Raw genomic sequence first — 22,847 nt, forward strand, 5'->3', positions numbered from 1 at the left:
ATTAGCTTTTTTAACGGGCTGTGTTTATGACTAATTGCCGCTGGTGCACAAAACCTTCTCACAACTGCTGCTTTTACCGTGACTGCATCAAAATGAACACTTATCACTTAAAAACGAGTTATCGTAACACAACATCACACTTGTGTAAACTCTGGAATTAATCTGTGCCTCTGTTCTTAACGTTAGCAGCTACATTCCATTGAAGCGCACGTTGGGACGCTTCATCTGTTGGAAACACTCACGAGTACTTTGTTTATGGAAGTCTCGGTAGCTATTTGCTGCGAATGCTGTACACTTTGAAACCGGTCACGGAAGTGCACAAAGTAATCCCGGTGGATCATCGGATGATCACTAACAGCCTAAATCTAAATTGTTATGATTTCAATGTGACATGTCCTTTAAAATGTGAAGTGCATTGCTGTTGTTAGTACAAATCATTAATGACCGTCTTCATGTAACTGGTTTTGGCACGAACCCTACTGCAGTGAACAACAACGATAGGCACAGTCAAATGGTTTCACTGTCCCAAAAAGCAGCTCAGAAACAGACTGCAGCAGACAAAAGCATAGTCAAAAACATTATCGATCCAAATGCGGTCAGTTTTTCTAAGGGTGAAGCAGCAAAATAATTCAATAAACAGATAGAATTCTGTAACCACAAAATCTCATATCAACAGAGGTCAAAACAAATGGTCTGTAATGTGGAATCAAAAGCACAGTGACAAGAAATGCTAGAGAACATTGTAAAACCTAATCAAATCTATTCCAACGGTGGTAAAGGTCACCAAACAATTAAAACTAGAAGTGAGGGGACACGAGAACATATAAATCAAAAGTTAATCTAACCTAAACAAACACAGAAAAAACAAATAAACAAACAAACAAAAAACCCCACACAATAAGAGCCTCAGTAATAAACACCATGAGAGGAAATTACTAAATGACATGAAGGGAAGATTTCCAGAAATAACTGGCATAATATTCATCCAGAACAGAAAAACGTGACCAGTGACACTTTGCATGAGCTAAGACACACCCAGTTTACCATAAAACAAAAACACAGTGTCAGCCTTAAAATCTGGGAGTGAAAGTCATCATGCAGCTTGAAGCAAAGATGGAAACTATTCCGAGTATGAAGGTCAGAGGCACTGATTAGTTGCACACAAAGGGCAGCTTAAGAGTGATCATGATTAGGATGGTAATTATGTCTCTGCTGGAGGAGTAAAATACATTATTTTTATGGTGTGCTGCCCATTTGTGGTGAGACTGGTCACACCTTGTGACCATCAGAAAGTCATTCTTGGCAAGAACGTGTTCCAACGTCCTTCCTTACTTTTATGTCTCCTCGTTTCCTTTGGAATTTTAGAATGTTTTCTTGTGTGTCATGTTCTCTTCATACCTGACTCCAGCCAATGCTGCAAGGGCATCTGCCATAAAACATACTTCAAATCAACATGCAGATCAGATCTGCTGTAGCAACCCCAAGAGGGAGGGGGAGAGAGAGAGAGAGAGAGAGAGAGAGAGAGAGAGAGAGAGAGAGAGAGAGAGAGAGAGAGAGAGAGGCAGTAAGAACTTTATAAATGTGTTCACACAAATTGCTGTAAAAATATGTAAAGTTTCATATATGTTTAAAATAGTTCTCTCTCTCTCTGCAGATGACATAAACCTTTACTCAGGAGAATCTGTCACAAATATCTGATTTAGGAACTGAAATGATAAAGTTAAAGAGATGGTTTGATATTAACAAATTATCATTAAATTTGTCCAAAACTAAATTAATGTTATTTGGAAATTATTAAAAAAAAGACGTACAAATTCAGTTAAATATACAAAGGGGTAAACATAGAACATGTCAAAGAGAATACGTTTTTAGGTATCATTACTGATGAAAGAATTAATTGGAAAGCTAATATACAACATGTTCAAAACAAGGTATCAAAGAGTATTGCAGTATTAAATAAAGCAAAGCATGTTCTTGATTGCAGAGCACTTCATACTCTGTATTGTTCATTGGTTGCACCCTATCTGACTTACTGTGCTGAAGTTTGGGGCAACAATTATAAAAATTGCAACCGTTATTCATTCTTCAAAAAAGAGCATTAAGAACAATTCATAATGCAGGTTATTGAGATCACACCAACCCAATGTTCATTAAATCTCAAATATTAAAACTTCACGATATGATTTTGTTCAAGATTGTTCAATTAATGTACAAAGTGAAAAATAAACAAGTGCCCCTTAGAATTCAAGATTTTATTTAATTTTTTTTTACTGAGAGAATTTACGGGGCTTGTATCATTTTAAAATTGCTGGCGCTCGGACAACCAGGAAAGGTTTCTGTGTCTCCATGTGTGGCCCTAGACTGTGGAATAACCTGACGGATGAACTCAAATGATGTCCAAATATCAATCAGTTTAACAATCAGTAAAGACATGATGTTTTCAAGATATGTATCTGTTGAAGAAGGTTGAGTTTTGTGTGTTGCCAAATTGTAAATATAAATTTGTTCAGTAGCATTCGGATTGTGTCCTTTAAGCTGAAGAGATTGAAGTGGTTGAAAATGGGAGTGGGAATAGTTGGGTTTTTTACTTCCCCCCACTCCTTTTGGATTAGATAATTTTATTTTTGTTTAAAGGGGTAGGCGTTAAAAAGCTTTGCTTCTGCCTATGCCCTTTCAGGGACACGGATGCATTGTTAATCCATTTTCTTTCTTCGTTGTAAGTTTTTTGTTGTTGTTTTGGACTGTGTGTGCTGTGTGCTGAATAAATTTATTCATTCATTCATTCATTCATTCATTCATTCATTCATTCATTCATATTGCATAGTTAATTGCCTACTTGCTAAACTGTAGTGAATAAACAAGGTAATGAGCTCAGTCCCATCTGTCCACATGTGCAGACATTTACAATAAGTCAAAAATGTATAGATCTAGTGTTTTTGTTTGTTTTTTATTACAGTGGGGTGTCGTTGTGAGTCAGTTCTCCTCTGAGATTTACTGGATTCATGTCTGAATTCAGTGAGTCATAAAACAAAGCTTAATTGTGCATTAAAAAACTTAACTAATATTTCACCTATGGTTGGTGCATTTTATTTGTCTGTCCACTCACAAACAGTATGATGTGACAACCACCAAGTTGTCAGCTTCTCTCATTTCACAATTTTCCCCTTTCCAATCTTAGTTTACGTCCAGTTAGGAGAGTTTCTCTGTCTGAGTGTTAGCAGGATTTCTCAAAAAATCATGGATGGACTTCTGTGAAATTTGGTGGAGAGGCAGTCCTTCAATCAGGGAGGAGGTGGCTGCAGAACCAAATATTTGTGCCACTCCAGACTGGTGTAAGTGCATTCGTCATTTTCTCACTGCATTCTGACAGCTGTCTGGGTAATCCATGTGTTCCACCTACATTTGTACTGCATTCGGAGGCTGTGTACACGAATCAGTTGAGGCGGGTCGGAGTGCAGTTTGGGAATTCGGATGGCTGTCCTCTGCCATTCTTATTCTCTCCCAAATGTGGCACGAATTGTGTTTTTTTGACATTCCGTCTGATTCAGCTTGGCTCATGCTCATTCGTACTACATGTTAGTTAAACATTAGTTAAACCTTACAGCTAAAATTAGCTTATCTAGCTGGCTGCAGCACCGTTTATCATAGCTAACAATATAGTCGGTTCTGTTCTGTTTGGGAAGCTAACGTTAATACACACTTTTGTTTACATTTTTGTTATATGTATTTGTTAATACCATTACTGTAGGGTTAAACTATGCTATTGTACTTTATATGCTAGTTACCAGCTTTGTTTAACCTTGTTGGCAAGCAAGGTACGGTTGGCTTATTAAGGGCTAATTTAACAGTAGCTCATCTAGCTATAGTTATTTTATTTTCATGATTTATATTTTTATTTTACATGGTGTAGATTTTTAATGATTCTTCAGTTTATGGGTTCTTTAATACAGGGGTGCTCAAGTTCGGTCCTCGAGAGCTACCTTCCTGATACTCTTAGTTGTCTCCCTGCTCCAACACACCTGAATCCAATGAAAGACTCGTAAGCAGGCTTTTAATGAGCCTTTCATTGGATTCAGATGTGTTGGAGCAGGGAGACAACTAAGAGTATTAGGAAGGTAGCTCTCGAGGACCTGAGCACCCCTGCTTTAATAGATATCAACATATAGTATCGAATTGGGGTTTCCATTAGATAGCATATAGAATATGTATTTTGTCTTCCTATAGTAAGTTAGCAGGGTGAACTTTAGATAAATACCTAAAACATATTACATCATAGCCTCTGTTTCGATAATAAAATAGCCATATTTACAGCTTAGCCTATGAGCTATAATTTAATTTTACTACTAGTCTACAGACTAGGTATACGTATAATGCAATCTTCTCCTGTATGAATATTTAGGTTTTAGAAGCTAACTCCTATAATATTATGTAGTAACTATATTTCTTGTATATGTTGTTTATTACCCTTATTGTGTAAATATCACATATACATGATGTCCATTTTCTTGAGATGCTTGGGTGGGTAAAGAGTTCTCATGGGATAAAAAAGCTTTTCAGTCTACAATCCCTGGTTCTCAAGACCAGGCACCTAAGTGGCTCTACTCTATTCTACTCTTCTTTTTTTTAGATATTTAGATATACCTTAGTATCCACTAGTAGAATTCTACCTTAGAATTGGAATGTATTGTAGAAGACATACCTTACTGAATTTTTATGTAATGGGGCCCTGAAACTTTTTTGCACAGTACTGTACATGAGGACTTACAGAGTGGAGTCACATACATGCACAGGATGGAATAACACATCTTGCAGGTAATATTCCACATTAGATAGTCGTGTCGACTTCCACAGTAATATAAGACTGACAGTCGAGGCAAAGAAAGTCTCCACCTGCTGATAGGATGATACGGGAGAACTCTGAGGTAAACAGGTTTGTCTTTTTCTGACCATAGCACAGTGTCAATTATGCTCTGCACCTGGTCTGCTCAAAGGAGATTGTAATGTTCTATGATAGGATTGTATGCAGCTTTGCACTGAGTACAGACACTTATGTTTTGTCTTTATGCCAAACCACATACAGTACATGCATCCACTGTGGGCACGAACATGAAAAGCTGCCACATGTTATGACAGGCTACCTTATGCACTGTGCTGTGTGCACACTCTGAGGCCACCGCTTACTGCTGGCCAGAGACAGAAGACAAAATGTGCGGTTAGTGTTGTTGCTTCACTGCAGTGTTTTAACAGGAGCAGCCAGGAGATGAGTTCTTGTTTTTGGTGATCATGATCACACTTGAAATGTTTCCCTGTGGGTTACAGCCCTCAGAAATACACACTTTACATTTTAATTTGCCTCTGATTTGACTGCACAACGCCATGATTGAAATGGAGCAGGTGACTGATGCACTATAAAACATTACAGCGCCATTTAGTTACAGTGCATCCAGAAAGTATTCACAGCACTTCCACATTTTGTTGTACAGTATTACAGCCTTATTCCAAAACGGAGTTTTTTCACTCAAAATTCTACTCACGACACCCCATAATGACAACATGAAAAACTTATTTTTTTTAATTTTTGCAAATTTATTAAAAATTAAAAACTAAGAAATCACACGTACGTAAGTATTCACACCCTTTGCTCAATACTTTGTTGATGCATCTTTGGCAGCTATTACAGCCTCAGGTCTTCTTGAATATGATGCCACAAGCTTGGTGCACCTATCTTTGGGCCATTCCTCTTTGCAGCACCTCTCAAGCTCCATCAGGTTGGATGGGGAGTGTTGTTGCACTGCCATTTTCAGATCTCTCGAGAGATGTTCAATAGGATTCCAGTCTGGTTTCTGGCTGGGCCACCCAAGGACATTCACAGAGTTGTCCTGAAGCCACTTTGATATCTTGGCTGTGTGCTTAGGGTCATTGTCCTGCTGACAGAGGAACCGTCGCCCCAGTCTGAGGTCATGAGCACTCTGGAGCAGGTTTTCATCCAGGACTCAATCAAATAAGATTTAGAGGTCCCCCAGAGTGACACATTTTCCTCTCCCTCCGCTCGCAAGTCAACGTCACCCTAACGGGAGAAGCCTCTGATGACATTATTTTTCTTTTATAGGTTCATGTGATGGCTTCTAATCGCAAAAAGTGGTGGTTGATTGGTCACCCAGAGGAGAGCATTACTGGAATTACTGGATTAAAACATTGCTGGTTTGGGGAAAATTGTTGTTGTGGGGGACCCCTAAACAATGTCCCATTACAATCAAATTTGGCACAGAGCTTTTATTTTATTAGTGGAACAAGAACAACATGTGGCCCAAAAGATTTGGTAACATTTGACATTTTGAACAGGTCTAATACTTATGTATATGTAATTTCTTAGTTTTTTTTTTTTTAAGAAATTTGCAAATAACTAAAAAACAACAACAAAAAAAACAACAGTAAAAAAAAAAAAAAAAAAAACTTTTTCACATCATTATGGGGTATTTTGTGTAGAATTTTTAGGGAAAAGAATTTCATCCATTTTGGAATAAGGCTGTAGCATAAAAAGTGGAAAAAAAAACTGCAGCACTGTGAATACTTTCTGCATGCACTGTAGTATATTCTGCATAGTTGCAGGCACAGCAGTGAAATATTGTTTGTGTTGTGAAAGTGTAGTGACACGGACCCACAACAGGGGGGGCAAATGAACGGTCAATAGATGAGCCAAAAAGTAACAATTTAATGTTGTGAAGGTGCACAACGAATATACAGACAATCCCAGAATATGATTACAGTCAATCCACAAAGGTGACGTGTGGGCAGGCTCGAGGATAGAAGACGTCTGTCCTGAGAAGAGCCGGAACCACACGATTTCCGCCGCCACCGAACCTGGTGAATACTGGAGCCGCCAAGTCCCGAATTCCCAGTGATCACCGTCCCCGACTGTCGGATCTGGTACTGCTGGTGAAGAACAAAGACAGTCAAGTGTGGGTGTGTGTACACCCCGTAACAACAACGGTGGGAATGCCACCTCCACCTCTAACACAATATTCTGCAGAGTACCGCAGCGATTCCTCAGGGGAAAAGAGTGCCGTCCAGCACTCACTCAGCTTCCACAGACAGAGGGACCGGTACTCCTGCAAACACTCACAATATACAGATTCTATTTTAAAACACAAACGGCTGAGTCTATTACCTCCAAAAAAGTACGATATCTCGGCGATGAGGTGGAGATGACATCTGGGTTTTATGGAGTGCGATGATGAAGAATGTGTGACAGCTGTCAGGAATTAATGAGTGACAGCTGTCACTCCCGGCTGTGTCCGTGGCGGCAGCGCCCTCTCGTGCCTGAAGCCCGCACTTCAGGCAGGGCGCCCTCTGGTGGTGGGCCAGCAGTACCTCCTCTTCTGGTGGCCCACACAACAGGACCCCCCCCTCAACGGGCGCCTCCTGGCGCCCGACCAGGCTTGTCCGGGTGTCGACGGTAGAAATCGGCCAGGAGGGCCGGATCCAGGATGAAGCTCCTCTTCACCCAGGAGCATTCTTCGGGTCCATACCCCTCCCAGTCCACCAAATACTGGAACCCCCGGCCCATTCGACGGACGTCCAGGAGCCGGCGCACTGTCCAAGCCGGCTCCCCGTCAATGATCCGGGCAGGAGGCGGCGCCGGACCGGGAGCACAGAGGGGTGAGGTGTGGTGAGGCTTGATTCTGGACACATGAAAGACCGGGTGGATCCGCAGTGAAGTTGGGAGACGGAGCTTCACTGCGGCAGGACTGAGGATTTTGAGGATCTTAAATGGTCCAATGTATCGGTCCTTCAATTTAGGGGAGTCCACTTGGAGGGGGATGTCCTTTGTGGACAGCCACACCTCCTGCTCGGGCTGGTAAGCAGGGGCCGGGGATCGCCGGCGGTCCGCATGGGTCTTCGCCCTCGTCCGGGCCTTCAACAAGGCAGAACGGGCGGAGCGCCACACCCGACGGCACTTCCGCAGGTGGGCCTGGACCGAGGGCACACCGACCTCTCCCTCCACCACGGGAAATAATGGGGGCTGATACCCCAAACACACCTCAAACGGGGAGAGGCCGGTGGCAGAGGACACCTGGCTGTTATGCGCATACTCGATCCAGGCCAGATGTTTACTCCAGGCTGTCGGGTGTGCGGACGTTACACAACGCAGGGCTTGCTCCAATTCCTGATTGGCCCGTTCTGCCTGTCCATTGGTCTGCGGGTGATACCCGGACGAGAGGCTCACAGTGGCCCCCAGTTCCCGGCAGAAGCTCCTCCAGACGTGTGAGGAGAACTGGGGACCACGATCAGAGACGATGTCAGTAGGTATCCCATGCAGACGCACGACGTGGTGGACCAGGAGGTCTGCTGTCTCCTGGGCTGTTGGGAGCTTCGGGAGGGCCACGAAGTGGGCCGCCTTGGAGAATCGGTCCACTATCGTGAAGATGGTGGTGTTGCCCTGGGACGGCGGGAGGCCCGTGACGAAATCCAGGCCGATGTGGGACCAGGGGCGATGAGGCACAGGTAGCGGCTGGAGAAGTCCTTGGGACCTTTTATGGTCTGCCTTGCCCCTGGCACAGGTGGTGCAGGCCTGGATGTACTCCCGGACGTCGGCCTCCATAGACGCCCACCAGAAGTGCTGCCGGACAACTGCCACGGTCCTTCGCACCCCTGGATGACAGGAGAGCTTGGAACCGTGACAGAAGTCCAAGACTGCAGCTCTGGCCTCTGGTGGGACGTACAAACGGTTCTTCGGACCTGTTCCTGGGTCCGGGCTCCGTGCCAGGGCCTCCCGGACGATCTTCTCCACGTCCCAGGTGAGGGTGGCCACAATAGTGGACTCAGGCAGGATGGGCTCCGGTGGATCCGACAGTGCAGTTTTGACCTCCTCTTCGTGTACCCGGGACAAGGCATCCGACCTCTGGTTCTTGGTCCCGGGGCGATAGGTGATCCGAAAGTCAAAACGCACGAAGAACAGTGACCAGCGGGCTTGCCTGGGGTTCAGCCGCCTGGCGGTCCTGATATACTCCAGGTTCCGATGGTCAGTGAAAACCGCGAATGGCACAGACGCTCCCTCCAACAGGTGTCTCCACTCCTCAAGAGCCTCTTTCACCGCAAGGAGTTCTCGATTGCCGACGTCATAGTTCCGTTCAGCCGGGGTCAACCTGCGTGAAAAGTAGGCACACGGGTGAAGAACCTTATCAGTCTCTCCACTCTGGGATAGCACGGCTCCTATCCCTGAGTCAGAGGCGTCCACTTCAACCACGAACTGGCGGCTAGGGTCGGGCTGCACCAAAACTGGCGCAGTAGAGGACCGTCGTTTCAACTCCTTGAACGCGGCTTCGCACCGATCCGACCAGGTGAAGGGAACTTTTGGAGAGGTCAGGGCTGTCAGGGGGCTAACTACCTGACTGTAGCCCTTAATGAACCTCCTATAGAAATTAGTGAAGCCGAGGAACTGTTGCAGCTTCCTACGGCTTGTTGGTTGGGGCCAATCTCTCACCGCCGCAACCTTGGCCAGATCAGGGGCGACGGAGTTAGAGGAGATGATAAACCCCAGGAAGGACAAAGACGTGCGGTGAAACTCGCACTTCTCGCCTGTTGGGTATTTTCTCCTCCAAACATTTTTAAAACCTTTAACAAGACAAACAGAGTCAAGAAACACCAGTGAGACAGAAAGTCAAATATTACGCGCGGAGTGCGGCCAGGCTGTACACCAAGGCTACACTAAAGTCTGGCCTGCTTTTCCGCTCTTTTTATTAAGAGACGCCCTCATCACATAAACAAGAAACTTGTCCTAAGGGTGGGGGTAATGACGCAAGACAAGTTTCTTCCCATAACATAAACGCATACGTCAAGTGCAGCTGTAAGGAAGAACACTTCAGGTCAGCACATCTCGTTCGTCTGTTGCAGTTATCAGCTGTTTTGCATCTGCCTGGAACACTAAGCATCACAATCAGTCAAAATTCAACCTTCAGTTCTTTTACTCCCAGTCGTTAGCGGCTACGAAAACAAAGTTATGTTATAACAATAAGTACATCCAGTCCTTCATTCCCAGTTCAGATTGACCCCAGAGTGCTAAAACAAAATTGAATTCTCAGGCTTGGTTAAGACAGGTGCAAAACAGCACAACACCGTTCTCATGAGAAAGAAGACAAAGCTAAAACAAGGTTGAATAACACATACATTCTCAGGGTGAAGTGCAAACAGCACAACACCGTTTTCATAAGAAAGAAGACGAAGGTACAAATGTTTAACAGTGATAACATATATATATATATATATAAAATCCTTAACATCGCCCTTCACAAACAGTCGGTTCTCTAACAACCGCTGCAGGACCTGACGTGCATGCTGGACATGGGTCTCAGGATCCGGAGAAAAGATGAGAATATCGTCCAGATATACGAAGATGAATCGGTGCAGGAAGTCCCGCAAGACGTCGTTAACCAAGGCTTGGAACGTCGCGGGGGCGTTGGTGAGGCCGAACGGCATGACCAGGTACTCAAAGTGACCTAACGGGGTGTTAAATGCCGTCTTCCATTCGTCTCCCTTCCGGATCCGAACCAGGTGATACGCATTTCTAAGATCCAGCTTAGTAAAGATTTTGGCTCCATGCAGGGGGGTGAACACGGAATCCAACAATGGCAACGGGTATCGGTTGCAAACCGTAATCTCATTCAGCCCCCTGTAATCAATGCATGGACGGAGTCCGCCATCTTTCTTGCCCACAAAAAAGAAACCTGCCCCCATCGGGGAGGTGGAGTTCCGGATCAGCCCGGCAGCTAATGAGTCCCGGATGTAGGTCTCCATTGATTCGCGCTCAGGTCGTGAGAGGTTGTACAGCCTGCTGGACGGGAACTCAGCGCCTGGAACCAAATCAATGGCACAATCGTACGGATGGTGCGGGGGAAGGGTGAGTGCCAGATCCTTGCTGAAGACGTCAGCAAGATCGTGGACTCAACCGGCACTGCCGTCAGATTGGGAGGGACTTTGACCTCCTCCTTAGCCTGTAAACCGGGAGGAACCGAGGATCCTAAACACACCCGATGGCAGGTTTCGCTCCACTGAACCACCACCCCAGACGGCCAATCAATCCGGGGATTGTGCTTCAACATCCATGGGAAGCCCAAAATCACGCGGGAGGTTGAAGGAGTTACAAAAAACTCAATCTCCTCCCGATGGTTTCCAGACACCACCAGAGTTACTGGTTGTGTCTTGTGTGTGATTAAAGGGAGGAGGGTGCCATCTAGTGCCCGCACCTGCAATGGCAAAGGAAGCGCCACCAGAGGGAGCCCTACCTCCCTTGCCCATCTGCTGTCTAGCAAATTCCCTTCTGACCCCGTGTCCACCAGTGCTGGGGCTTGAAGGGTTAAATCCCCGCTCAGGATTGTGACTGGGAGTCGTGTGGCAATCTGTGTGTGTCCCACGTGAATGTTGTTGTTGTGGCCGTTTGGGGCAGTTTTTCTGTGTGTGCTCCTTTGAGCTGCAGAGAAAACACTCCCCGCGGACCAGCCTCCTCATTTTGGCCCTGTGCGTTTCCCTAACAACGTCAGCAGGGGGAGCTGTTGCCCCACGGAGTGCTGCGGCTGTGGAGCGTGGGGAGGGCGGCCCCTTTTCGAACCCAGAAGGGAGAGGGACGGCGCGTATCCGGCCACGTCCTTCGCCTCGCTCCCGATGGCGTTCCTCCAACTGATTGTCTAACTGTATAACGAGATCGATAAGCCCATCCAAATCCCGCGGCTCCTCCTTAGCAACCAGATGCTCCTTCAGGACCGATGACAGTCCGTTTATGAAGGCGGCGCGGAGCGCAACGTCATTCCAGCCGGACCTCGCAGCCGCGATGCGGAAGTCGACTGCATATTCGGCTGCGCACCGGCGCCCCTGTCGCATTGACAGCAGCATTGTTGAAGCGGTCTCTCCTCTGTTAGGGTGATCAAACACTGTTCTGAACTCCCCCACAAACCCAGTGTATGCTGATAACAACCGTGAGTTCTGTTCCCAGAGTGCCGTAGCCCAGGCGCGTGCCTTACCCCGAAGCAGAGCAATCACATAAGCTATTTTACTAGCATCTGACGCGTACATGACGGGACGTTGTGCGAAGACGAGCGAACACTGCATGAGAAAGTCCGCGCACGTCTCCACACAACCTCCGTACGGCTCAGGAGGGCTTATGTATGCTTCAGGGGATGGTGCGAGGGGTTGTTGAACCACCAGTGGAACGTTCATATCCTGCACAGGGTCGGCAGAAGGAGGAGCTGCAGCAGCGCCCTGAGCGCTCGCCGCCACCTGCGCAGAGAGAGCCTCCACCCTGCGGTTAAGGAGGATGTTTTGCTCGGTCATTTGATCCAACCGAGCCGTAAAGGCGGTGAGAATGTGCTGCAGCTCACCAATCACGCCTCCTGCAGACGCCTGCGATCCCTGCTCTCCCATTGATCGTTCAACAGCCGGGTGATGCCCCTCGGAGTCCATGACGCTGGCCGAGATATCCTGTTGTGAAAGTGTACTGACACGGACCCACAACAGGGGGCGCAAATGAACGGTCAATAGATGAGCCAAAAAGTAACAATTTAATGTTGTGAAGGAGCACAACGAATATACAGACAATCCCAGAATATGATTACAGTCAATCCACAAAGGTGACGTGTGGGCAGGCTCGAGGATAGAAGACGTCTGTCCTGAGAAGAGCCAGAACCACACGATTTCCGCCGCCACTGAACCTGGTGAATACTGGAGCCGCCAAGTCCCGAATTCCCAGGTGATCACCGTCCCCGACTGTCGGATCTGGTACTGCTGGCGAAGAACAAAGACAGTCAAGTGTGGGTGTGTGTACACCCCGTAACAACAACGGTGGGAATGCCACCTCCACCTCTAACACAATATTCTGCAGAGTACCGCAGCGATTCCTCAGGGGAAAAGAGTGCCGTCCAGCACTCACTCAGCTTCCACAGACAGAGGGACCGGTACTCCTGCAAACACTCACAATATACAGATTATATTGTAAAACACAAACGGCTGAGTCTATTACCTCCAAAGAAGTACGATATCTCGGCGATGAGGTGGAGATGACATCTGGGTTTTATGGAGTGCGATGATGAAGAATGTGTGACAGCTGTCAGGAATTAATGAGTGACAGCTGTCACTCCCGGCTGTGTCCGTGGCGGCAGCGCCCTCTCGTGCCTGAAGCCCACACTTCAGGCAGGGCGCCCTCTGGTGGTGGGCCAGCAGTACCTCCTCTTCTGGCGGCCCACACAACAGTTTGTGGGCTTATGAAGCTGTTGTGGGGCTGGAAAAGAAGAGAATGGAGACAGAAAGAGGCACCAGGGAATGGAGAATGAGAATGACTCACAAGTCATTGATGAATGGAACATTTTGACAAATACAGTGCCTTCAGTTTTTGACAACAGCTAACTAAACAGCTACAGCTCAGTCAGCATTTTTCTATTTTCTAATACAGCATTTTGTCTTTTAATTGTATTTAATTTAGTTATTTAGAAAGCGGTGTTAGTAATTTGTAAACAAGTCAGCGCACACATTTTGTTTTCAACATAAATAATGTCTAAAAATGGGGAAATGATTGCCAAAAGATTAGAGAAGTGTGGCTTATGAACACAACGTTACAGGTTCAATTTCCCAATCAGACAGGAAAATTGCAAAAGGGGCCCTTGAGCAAGGCCCTTAATCACCAAGATGCACCTGGTAGGTACAACCCCAATTCCAATGAAGTTGGGATGTTGTGTAAAATGTAAATAAAAATAGAATACAATGATTTACAAATCCTCTTCAACCTATATTCAATTGAATACACCACAAATACAAGATATTTAATGTTCAGCCTGATAAACTTTGTTGTTTTTGTGCAAATATGTGTCCATTTTTAAATGGATGCCTGCAACACATTTCAAAAAAGTTGGGACAGAGCAACAAAAGACTGGGAAAGTTGATGAATGCTCAAAGAACACCTAATTGGAAACATGTGAGTGTCATGATTGGGTATAAAAGGAGAATCCCCAAAAGGCTCAGCTGTTCACAAGCAAAGAAGGGGTGAGGATCACCACTTTGTGAACAACTGCATGAAAAAATAGTAAAAAAGTTTAAGAACAATGTTTCTTAATGTTCGATTGCAAGGAATTTAGGGATTCCATCATCTACAGTCCATAATATAATCAGAAGATTCAGAGAATCTGCAGAACTTTCTACACGTAAGCGGCAAGGCCGAAAACCAACATTGAATGCCTGTGACCTTCAATCCCTCAGGCAGCACTGCATTAAAAACCGACATCATTGTGTAAAGGATCTTACTGCGTGGGCTCAGGAACACCTCAGAAAACCATTGTCAGTTAACACAGTTCATCGCTACATCTACAAGTGCATGTTACAACTCTACCATGCAAAGCGAAAGCCATACATCAACAACATCCAGAAATGCCATCACCTTCTCTGGGCCTGAACTCATTTGAAATGGACAGACACAAAGTGGAAAAGTGTGCTGTGGTCTGATGAGTCCACATTTCCAATTGTTTTTGAAAATCATGGACGTCGTGTCCTCCGGACAAAAGAGGGAAAAGACCATCCAGATTGTTACCAGCGCAAAGTTCAAAAGCCAGCATCTGTGATGGTATGGGGGTGTGTTTGTGCCCATGGCATGGGCAACTTACACATCTGTGATGGCACCATCAATGCTGAAAGGTACATCCAGGTTTTGGAGCAACACATGCTGCCATCCAAGCAAAGTCTTTTTCAGTGACGTCTCTGCTTATTTCAGCAAGACAATGCCAAGCCACATTCTGCACATGTTACAACAGCGTGGCTTCATAGTAGAAGACTAGACTGGCCTGCCTGCAGTCCAGACCTGTCACCCACTGAAAATGTGTGGCGCATTATGAAGCGCAAACTATGACAACGGAGACCCCCGGACTGTTGAACAACTGAAGTCATACATCAAGCAAGAATGGGAAAGAATTCAACCTACAAAGCAATTAGTGTCCTCAGTTCCCAAACACTTATTGAGTGTTGTTAGAAGGAAATGATGTAACACAGTGGTAAACAAACCACTGTCCCAGCTGTTTTGAAACGTGTTGCAGGCATCCATTTCAAAATGAGCAAATATTTGCACAAAAACAATAAAGTTTATCAGTTTGAACATTAAATATCTTGTCTTTGTGGTGTCTTCAATTGAATATAGGTTGAAGAGGATTTGCAAATCATTGTATTCTGTTTTTATTTACATTTTACACAACATCCCAACTTCATTGGAAATGGGGTTGTAGCTGAATGTCTTACACGACAGCTCCCAGTGTGTGAATGGGTGAATGTGACATATTACTGTAAAGCAGTTTGACTATTTCCATCAGAAATGTAGTTAAATGATCTCTCCTTGGAATTTTTTTTTTTTTTTTGCAATATCTTTATGCACAGTTTATGTTCATTCTGTTCATAGCAGCTGCTGAGCTTTTTGTATGCCTGATCCTGTCAGATCTCAGTGGAGGACCTGCAATAGGAGGGGATAGGAACCCTCTGGGATCGGAGCCCTCTTAAGAAGGCCAGAAGCTGTGCGTGTTTCTCTGTTTCAGACTGATGTTCTGTCAGGAAGGTTGTCCAGCATAGAACTTGTGCCATATCCTGCTACGGCCTGTTTAGGATCCACTGTTGTGACTCTGAACAAATGGGTGCAGCTGAACATGCTTTTTACCCCAGTTTTTTATTTTTGTACAATATAGCCTGTTTTGTGCAGGTTCAGCTGTGTTGTTTAAGGAATCATATTATGCACCTTTTCACCAAAGTAGGATACTGTGGAGTATAGATGCTTAGGCATCTCATGAGTAACTACGTATTAATGCTTTTTCAACAAATACCACATATTGATAAAAAACAATGCTTTCTACCTCGGGCTGCAGCTATGGATTATTTTAGTAATCGAGTATTCTATCGAGTATTCTGGCGATTAATCGAGTAATCGGATAAAAAGTAATTTGCGTTTAACAACACAACAGTCCAGGGCTCTCCCTAAACAATGGCACAATGTCGCTGCACCATCATGGCGATTGTTAAATTTAGTGTATCCCTTTCTGTTTTCCTGGGTAATTATTTGTTTTTTCACATCTTTATAAGTTTTAGATCTCTCCCGGTGTCAGCAGCTCAACCAAAGTCAGGCCAAAGTCTTGACATTTTTGCTGAAATGGCGATGGGATGTGGCTTTCTGTTTTTTGTTTTCCCCAACTTGTAAAATTGAACCATTTTTGAGTGGACTGGGTCACTGCACGATTTTTGTTGATCCCTCTTTCTCTGCGATTCAGCATGATGCATTTCAGCTGGAGGTTGAACATGCAAGCCTTGCAGTCACTGTTTCTTTTTTATTATTATTTTATTTAAGTTAGTGTTTGTGAAGTGTTGTGTGTTTCCCAAAAAGAGAAAATTAAAAAGCAAAACATTCAGTGCGAGTCTGAACAAAACATAGAAGAAAGGGAGAATCTTCTTTCAGAGACTGTCAGTGTGTCCAAGGACGGAGCTGTGACTCGCCCAGTGTGGGGGGGCTGCTGAGCCCCTCACACGGGCAGAGACAGCAGACGACCACCGCACCAATAGTCACTCCCCACGGAGAGCAGCCAGCGTACGAAACAGTGTTTTTTAAAAACAGACAAACTGCTTTGCTTTAAATGCACAATAAGCTATTTCAGATGATCTGTATGGACCATGTTTATCCTAAAAGGCTTTAATTTACTCTGTGTCGTGTTAGAAAGCAGTAGCTTTTGTGCTAAATTAGCACATGCTCTAGTCTTCTTCTGTTTTTTTCTGGGGATGTTACAGCGCCACACACAGCCCTGGCATATGTACTACAATGTTAAACGAAGCTTCAAGGCACAGAATTTGCCTCGAACATTTTTTGTAATCTAATTATTCAAGTTACTTGACTAACTGTCTTAGCCCTATTTCTACACAAAACCTCTGCGAGACCTTAAATTAAGTCAGATCTGACTAATTAGCTTCAATATGGACAAGTTTCATATGTAGCAGTTTTCTTGCTATTTTTTATTTTGATAAACAAGCTTTGCATTTGCCTTCATCTGGCGGGCTGTTTTCTTTGTTTATTAATATTAATATGTATATGTTGCAGTCATGAATGAGCGAAGCTCTTCAGCATCTCACCATGTCATTTAGGTCCTTCAGAATTTTTTCAGCAAATGCTTCAGGGGAGCATTAGCATGGCTAAATCCTTTCAACTTTGGGGGGAGCTCTGCCCCCCCAGACCCCATTCAGTTGATGATGATGTCATTCAGTTCCTGACATCTGTATTTTGTTGGGAAAGTGTCGGTACACAGACCCACAACAGGGGGCGCAAAGGAACGGACAATGGAGTAGGTCAAATAACAACACTTTACTGTTGTGAATGTGCACAACAAATACAACAGATTACAACAATAGATCAGAATCAATTCACAAAGGTGTCGTGTGGGCAGGCTCGAAGATAGGAGACACCTGTCCAAAGCAGAACCGGAACCACACGATTTCCTCCGCCACCAGACCCCGGGAATACTGGAGCCGCCAAGTCCCGAATTCCCAGGTGGCCACTGCCTCCGCGTGTCGGACCTGGTACTGCTGGCGAGGAACAAAAACACAATTAAAGGTGGGCGCGTTTGCACCCAGTAATCCGCACGGCAGGAAAGCTACCTCCACCTCTCGTTGGAAAAAAGGTCTGTTATCACTCACAAAAATCACAAAAGGTTACTGTCAAGCAGTCAGCTGAGAATATTACCTTCCAGGTAGAACGATATCTCGGCAAAGAGGTGGAGACGTCGTCCTGCTGATGTATCCCTGCTGATTGGTAACAGCTGTTGCAGGTGATGCGTGACAGCTGTCACCCTGGCTGCTCCTGTGAGGCGGCTGCGCCCTCTGGTGCCTGGAGCCCGCACTCCAGGCAGGGCGCCCTCTGGTGGTGGGCCAGCAGTACCTCCTCTTCTGGCGGCCCACACAACATATTTAGTCATCATGGCAATCCAGAGAGCGTTATAACAGATAATGGACCACATTTTACCTCAGCTACTTTTGGTATAACCCACAGCAGAATGTCTGTTTATTATCTGCAAACTGTGCTGCTATAAAACGTTCTGTTGAAGTTTTCCTAAATATTGTTGAATTAAATAGCTTAGTTGCAATTACGGCCTACTTCCTTTATATGCATCAAAGTTATAAGTGTGACTAACCAATCGTGATGTATTAAATAAATCTAGTAGTTTTTGCAAAGATTTAATCACTGAATAATCCACAAGTGTTTTGTGTTTTAGTTTTCCTTCCTTACAATCAGTGTGAGGAATTTTCCACTGTAAAGCATGATGCTGAATTTATGCTAATCAGAGCTGCTGGATTTAAAGTAGGACAAACCAAAGCAAGCATCTCTTTCCTATTGGCATGCAGCTCACAGTCACCAGGCTTCAGATCAGGATGTTCTTTGAACCCCAAAAAGTGATACATGAACCAGTTTTTGTGGTTGAGCACCAGTGCATTTGGAAGAAGAAATGTTGCGTACTGTACTGTTTGCAATTTGGCTTCAGCGCTGACTACTGTGGAAAGTAGAAACACATTCATGTGTTTACAGCAGGAAACTGCTACAGCCGGAATGTCATCTGTTCTCCTCTATCAGCCACCTGTTTCTCTTGTGACTTCGCAGACATGCATCTCTAAATGTTTGTCAGTGGGAATCCCACAGCTTATAGTTTTTGTCAACTGCTTACACCCAAAAAGCGAATGCTTAGACTAAAACTTCAAATCCAAAACTTCCTGTAACAATAGCTAAAACACAATGTGACCATACCTTAAACACATTTTCTGCTTTGTACATTGGTTGCAATTCTTCAACACAGTTGTTGCAAAACATTACACACAATTTCCTACATTAGACGCTGAACTCAAAGATAAAATACCTTGTTATCTTTGGGAAAACACTTTTAATAAAAATGCAATTGGAAAAAAATCAACACAGAACACAGAAAAAAATCACCACCAATCAGTCTGACCTTTGGACTACAAATAGAGCTCAGGTAAGACATTTTGTCAAATCTGCAATCATGGAGGCAGTAACACCCAGAGAAAGAGGAAGAAAACAAGGAAGACAAAGAGAGATAAATGAACAAGGACAAAGACAAAGAAGAGCAAGAAGGAGAAATGTTTCAGATGAAATTCAAGCAACTTTGGTGGACCATGTGATCAACTACGGCCTCATACTGAGGGAAGCTGTACTCTAAAAAAGGTGCTGTCTCAATGAGAAAAACTGATGGAACAATTTGAATATACTGTTTCTTTTGTTATTTCAATTTAGTTATTTCATAATGCCACAAGACCTCTCTAGTTACGTAAGTTGAAATTACTTTATGTAGTGAAGTTACAGTAAAATAACTTCTATGCAAATTGTAACATCACCTTTCTCATTGAGACAGCGGTTCATTTTTTAGAGTGTGGAGAAAGGGTCAACTCAAAGCACAGCCACCACACAGTGGTTAGTACTGTCAAGTGCAATATCATTCTGATGTTACTGTACTATGTATGTAAACTACAGTACTGTAAACACTTGTTTTCATTGTTTTGTGTTTTGAATTTGAACTGTACCGTACTCCGTCTTTCTTTGGGTATTTGTACGAAATTTCTGTTTCTTTGTAAAAAATAAATAAATAAATAAATAAATAAATAAAAGCAAGGAAATAACACTTTTGTTGCTAACTACTGTAGCTTCCAGCTCTTGTTTGAGAAAAAATAAATAAAAATGTATTGACTTCAGTGTTTTGTGTGAAACACATCAGTGTGTTGCTGTTGATTTGAAAGTGTTTCAAAATGGTGCATGTGTGTATCATTTTGTTGTTAGAATGACATTTTTACAAGCGAAGGGTTGCGCAGCGGCGCAAAGCTCGCTCATGGTACAGGGAGTCCTAAACAGGAAGTGCCAAATTTCAAATCCACAGAAAAACAGGAAATGTTCAAATGTCAAACACTTCCTGGATTGACAGACGAGATCCCATGGAATCTCATGAGAACTCAGTGGCAAGCTCACACTCAAACAAGGAAGTGCCAAATTTTCAGTCACAGTGAAACAGGAAATGTCAAATGTTGAACACTTCCTGGCATGGGTGGAGCTAGAGCGGAGGCTGGGGTTTCACTGGACTCCCTTGAAATCTGATTGGAACCAGATGATTGACATGTCACGGCACTACACGTCTGGTTGAAAGACCTGCATTTTGAAATTAGTGAGTCACATTGACTGCTAGGTTCCTCCTGTCCAGTAGTTGGTGCTGTGTACCACAAAAAGTTCTAATCCACCTTAGTAGAAGAAAAAAATGTTTGCTTCAGATTTGAACTGAACACATTGTTTGAACTATGGACTTCTAACCACACCAAACTTATATTGGTGAGTAAACAATCGTATTTTATGGTAGAAATGAGATCCAGGTTGTTAAAAGCAGCATTTCTCCTTTAATTCGGGTTGCCTTATATACACATGAAAATTCAGTAAGGTATGTCTTCTATAATACATTCCAATTCTAAGGTAGAACTACTAGTGTATACTAAGGCATATTTATCTATCTATCTATCTATCTATCTATCTATCTATCTATCTATCTATCTATCTATCTAGATAGATAAATAGATAGATAAAATAAAAAAAGAAGAGTAGAAAGGAAGAGTGGAGTAGAGCCACTTAGGTGCCTGGTTTTGAGAACCAGGGATGATAGGTTGAAAAGCTTTTTTATCCCCTGGGAACTCTCCCTACCCACCCAAGTGGCTCAAGAAAATGTTTAAGCTACCAGACAGCAGCTGGTTCATACTCTGTTGACTTATTAGTGCATCAGATAACTGAAACAATCCTTCACATGGTGAGACAAGTATCACATTCAGCACAAATACAGCTGGAGCAAAATTAATGGAACATCTTTTGACCCCTGTACAAACTGAAACTGACCCCCAGAAGCTGAAAGGTTTTTGCCATGCTAATGCTCCTCTGAACCATTTACTCAAAATAAAGTCTGAAGGACCTAAATGACATGGTGAGATGCTGACGAGCGACGCTCGTTCATGTCCGCGACACATGCATATTAAAAGAGATTGTTAGGTTTTGACTGTAGGGTTTCATTTTGACAGAGCTGTGAGGTATTTTACAAGTGTGTCTTATCTTGCTTGTGTGTAGAGTTTTGACACAGCAAGCCAAATTTTGCAAAATGTGTGTAAGCAATCGGCAAAAACTGAAATAAGGAGGCACAATATCTGAGGGAGTAAATATACATTAATAAGTACCTGGAGGACCAACTGTGGGGTTTTTTTCTGTCCATTGCTGAGTGTGATGACAGCATGTTTATTAGCTTGTCCCATTGTGACCATATCATGCAAATTGAGTGAATGTACGTATCTGTGTGTAGGTGTCTCTGATATGAGTGGTGTTCTGTTTGCGTTATGCTTTTATTTAGGGACCTTGACATTTCTGTTGAATAGGTCTGAGCAACCTCTGAATCAAAGCTTGTTCCAGAAAGTTGAAGTTTGTGGTTTAATTGGAAATCATAAACAAACATGTTATATTGCAGTTTTTCCTCAACAGCTTATCCACAAACACTTCACAGAATTAGCACAACACTATATCCAAGGAGCACAACATCTCAGATCATCTGCAAACATGGAACACTTTAGTCAAAACTTTACAGTATCTTATGAAAACACTATTTCCTTGTCATCAGATAAACACAGCTATTGTATGGTGTGATTTTGTTTGAATCAGTTGAATGTTCCTGTGCTGAACCTTAAACACTGTTAGCATTTATACAGAGAAAGTAAAAAATAAATTCACCAACACTACATGACACCAGTTGTGCAGACTAATGAAAATATTTCTTTTCCAGCCCGGTCTCATGTTTTTTTTTCATCCTGCAGTTACGAAATGAGTAAAATTTTCATGACAGGGTTTTTTTAAACTCACTATTACTAACCCTACTCCTATACCCAACCCTAACCTTAACCATAAACTAACCCTATTCCGTCCCCCAACCTTAACCACAACCACCCCGACCCCCCTCCCCCGCTTCAGTTTTAATTTCGTGCAGCCATCATGGAATGAATTAGAATGAATTTGTGCTGCCGTGACAAAAATGGGGCGCTTTTTGTGACAATATCACGAATCACTAGATTAATGTATATTTCGTGCTGCTGAATCATGACATGCCATGAGACTGGGTTTTTCTTTTCATATACTCAAGTCAGTCAATTCTGAACAAAACAAAACATTCATAGCAAAACATTTTCCGCCTAGCTGGATCTGGCCAAAGGGCGTTGTCAGCATCACAGGCTATATTTTCATTTGCAAGCCAAGGTGGAAATAATCTCCTGGAGTGATGAATCCACCCTTATATTGATGCTGCATCAATTTGATCACATGCTTCCTCCATAGCTTGAATGAGGGGCATCTGGACATAGGGCCAGGGATCATAAACCTTCAACCGCCATGCTGAGAGGAACTCGTTTAATGGGGTTTAGGAAATTGTGGGTGTTGATGAAACTAGTTCTGGACCAGATCAAAATGATGAAAAAAAGTGTCCCAGATGGCAACGTATTGCATCTTGTCCCTTTGGTTTGCTCCTGTGATATTGTTGTGTAATCTAAAAATGTAACAATGAGATAAATGTTGTAAGGACCCAAGCTGGCATGCCGGTGGAGGTCCCAATTTTGTATAATGGCAGCACAAAGGGTAATGTTGCCCCCAGTTTGCCCTGGTTCATTGGCCCATGATGTTTCTTCCCCTTCTTCTCACTGTTGTCAGGTTAAATCCAGCCTCAATGTATATAATCCCCAACCCAGTCTCACAGCAGGTTGTGGGACTGGGGAATGAAAAGTACATT

At 43.8% G+C, this 22,847-nt stretch overlaps 1 protein-coding gene and 1 long non-coding RNA gene across 2 annotated transcripts in view; both read left to right on the plus strand.

The window, feature by feature from the left end:
* mctp1a (multiple C2 domains, transmembrane 1a) overlaps window positions 1-22,847 on the plus strand; it is a 606,655-nt gene that overhangs the window by 153,428 nt on the left and 430,380 nt on the right. The window lies entirely within an intron of this gene.
* On the plus strand, window positions 1,863-21,201 carry LOC117510368. Its single transcript, XR_004560698.1, has 3 exons — window positions 1,863-1,872; window positions 10,408-10,410; window positions 21,067-21,201. It is a non-coding gene; the product is annotated as an uncharacterized LOC117510368 (long non-coding RNA).

This window comes from Thalassophryne amazonica, chromosome 5 (assembly GCF_902500255.1).
Source record: "Thalassophryne amazonica chromosome 5, fThaAma1.1, whole genome shotgun sequence".
Taxonomy (NCBI): Eukaryota; Metazoa; Chordata; class Actinopteri; order Batrachoidiformes; family Batrachoididae; genus Thalassophryne; species Thalassophryne amazonica.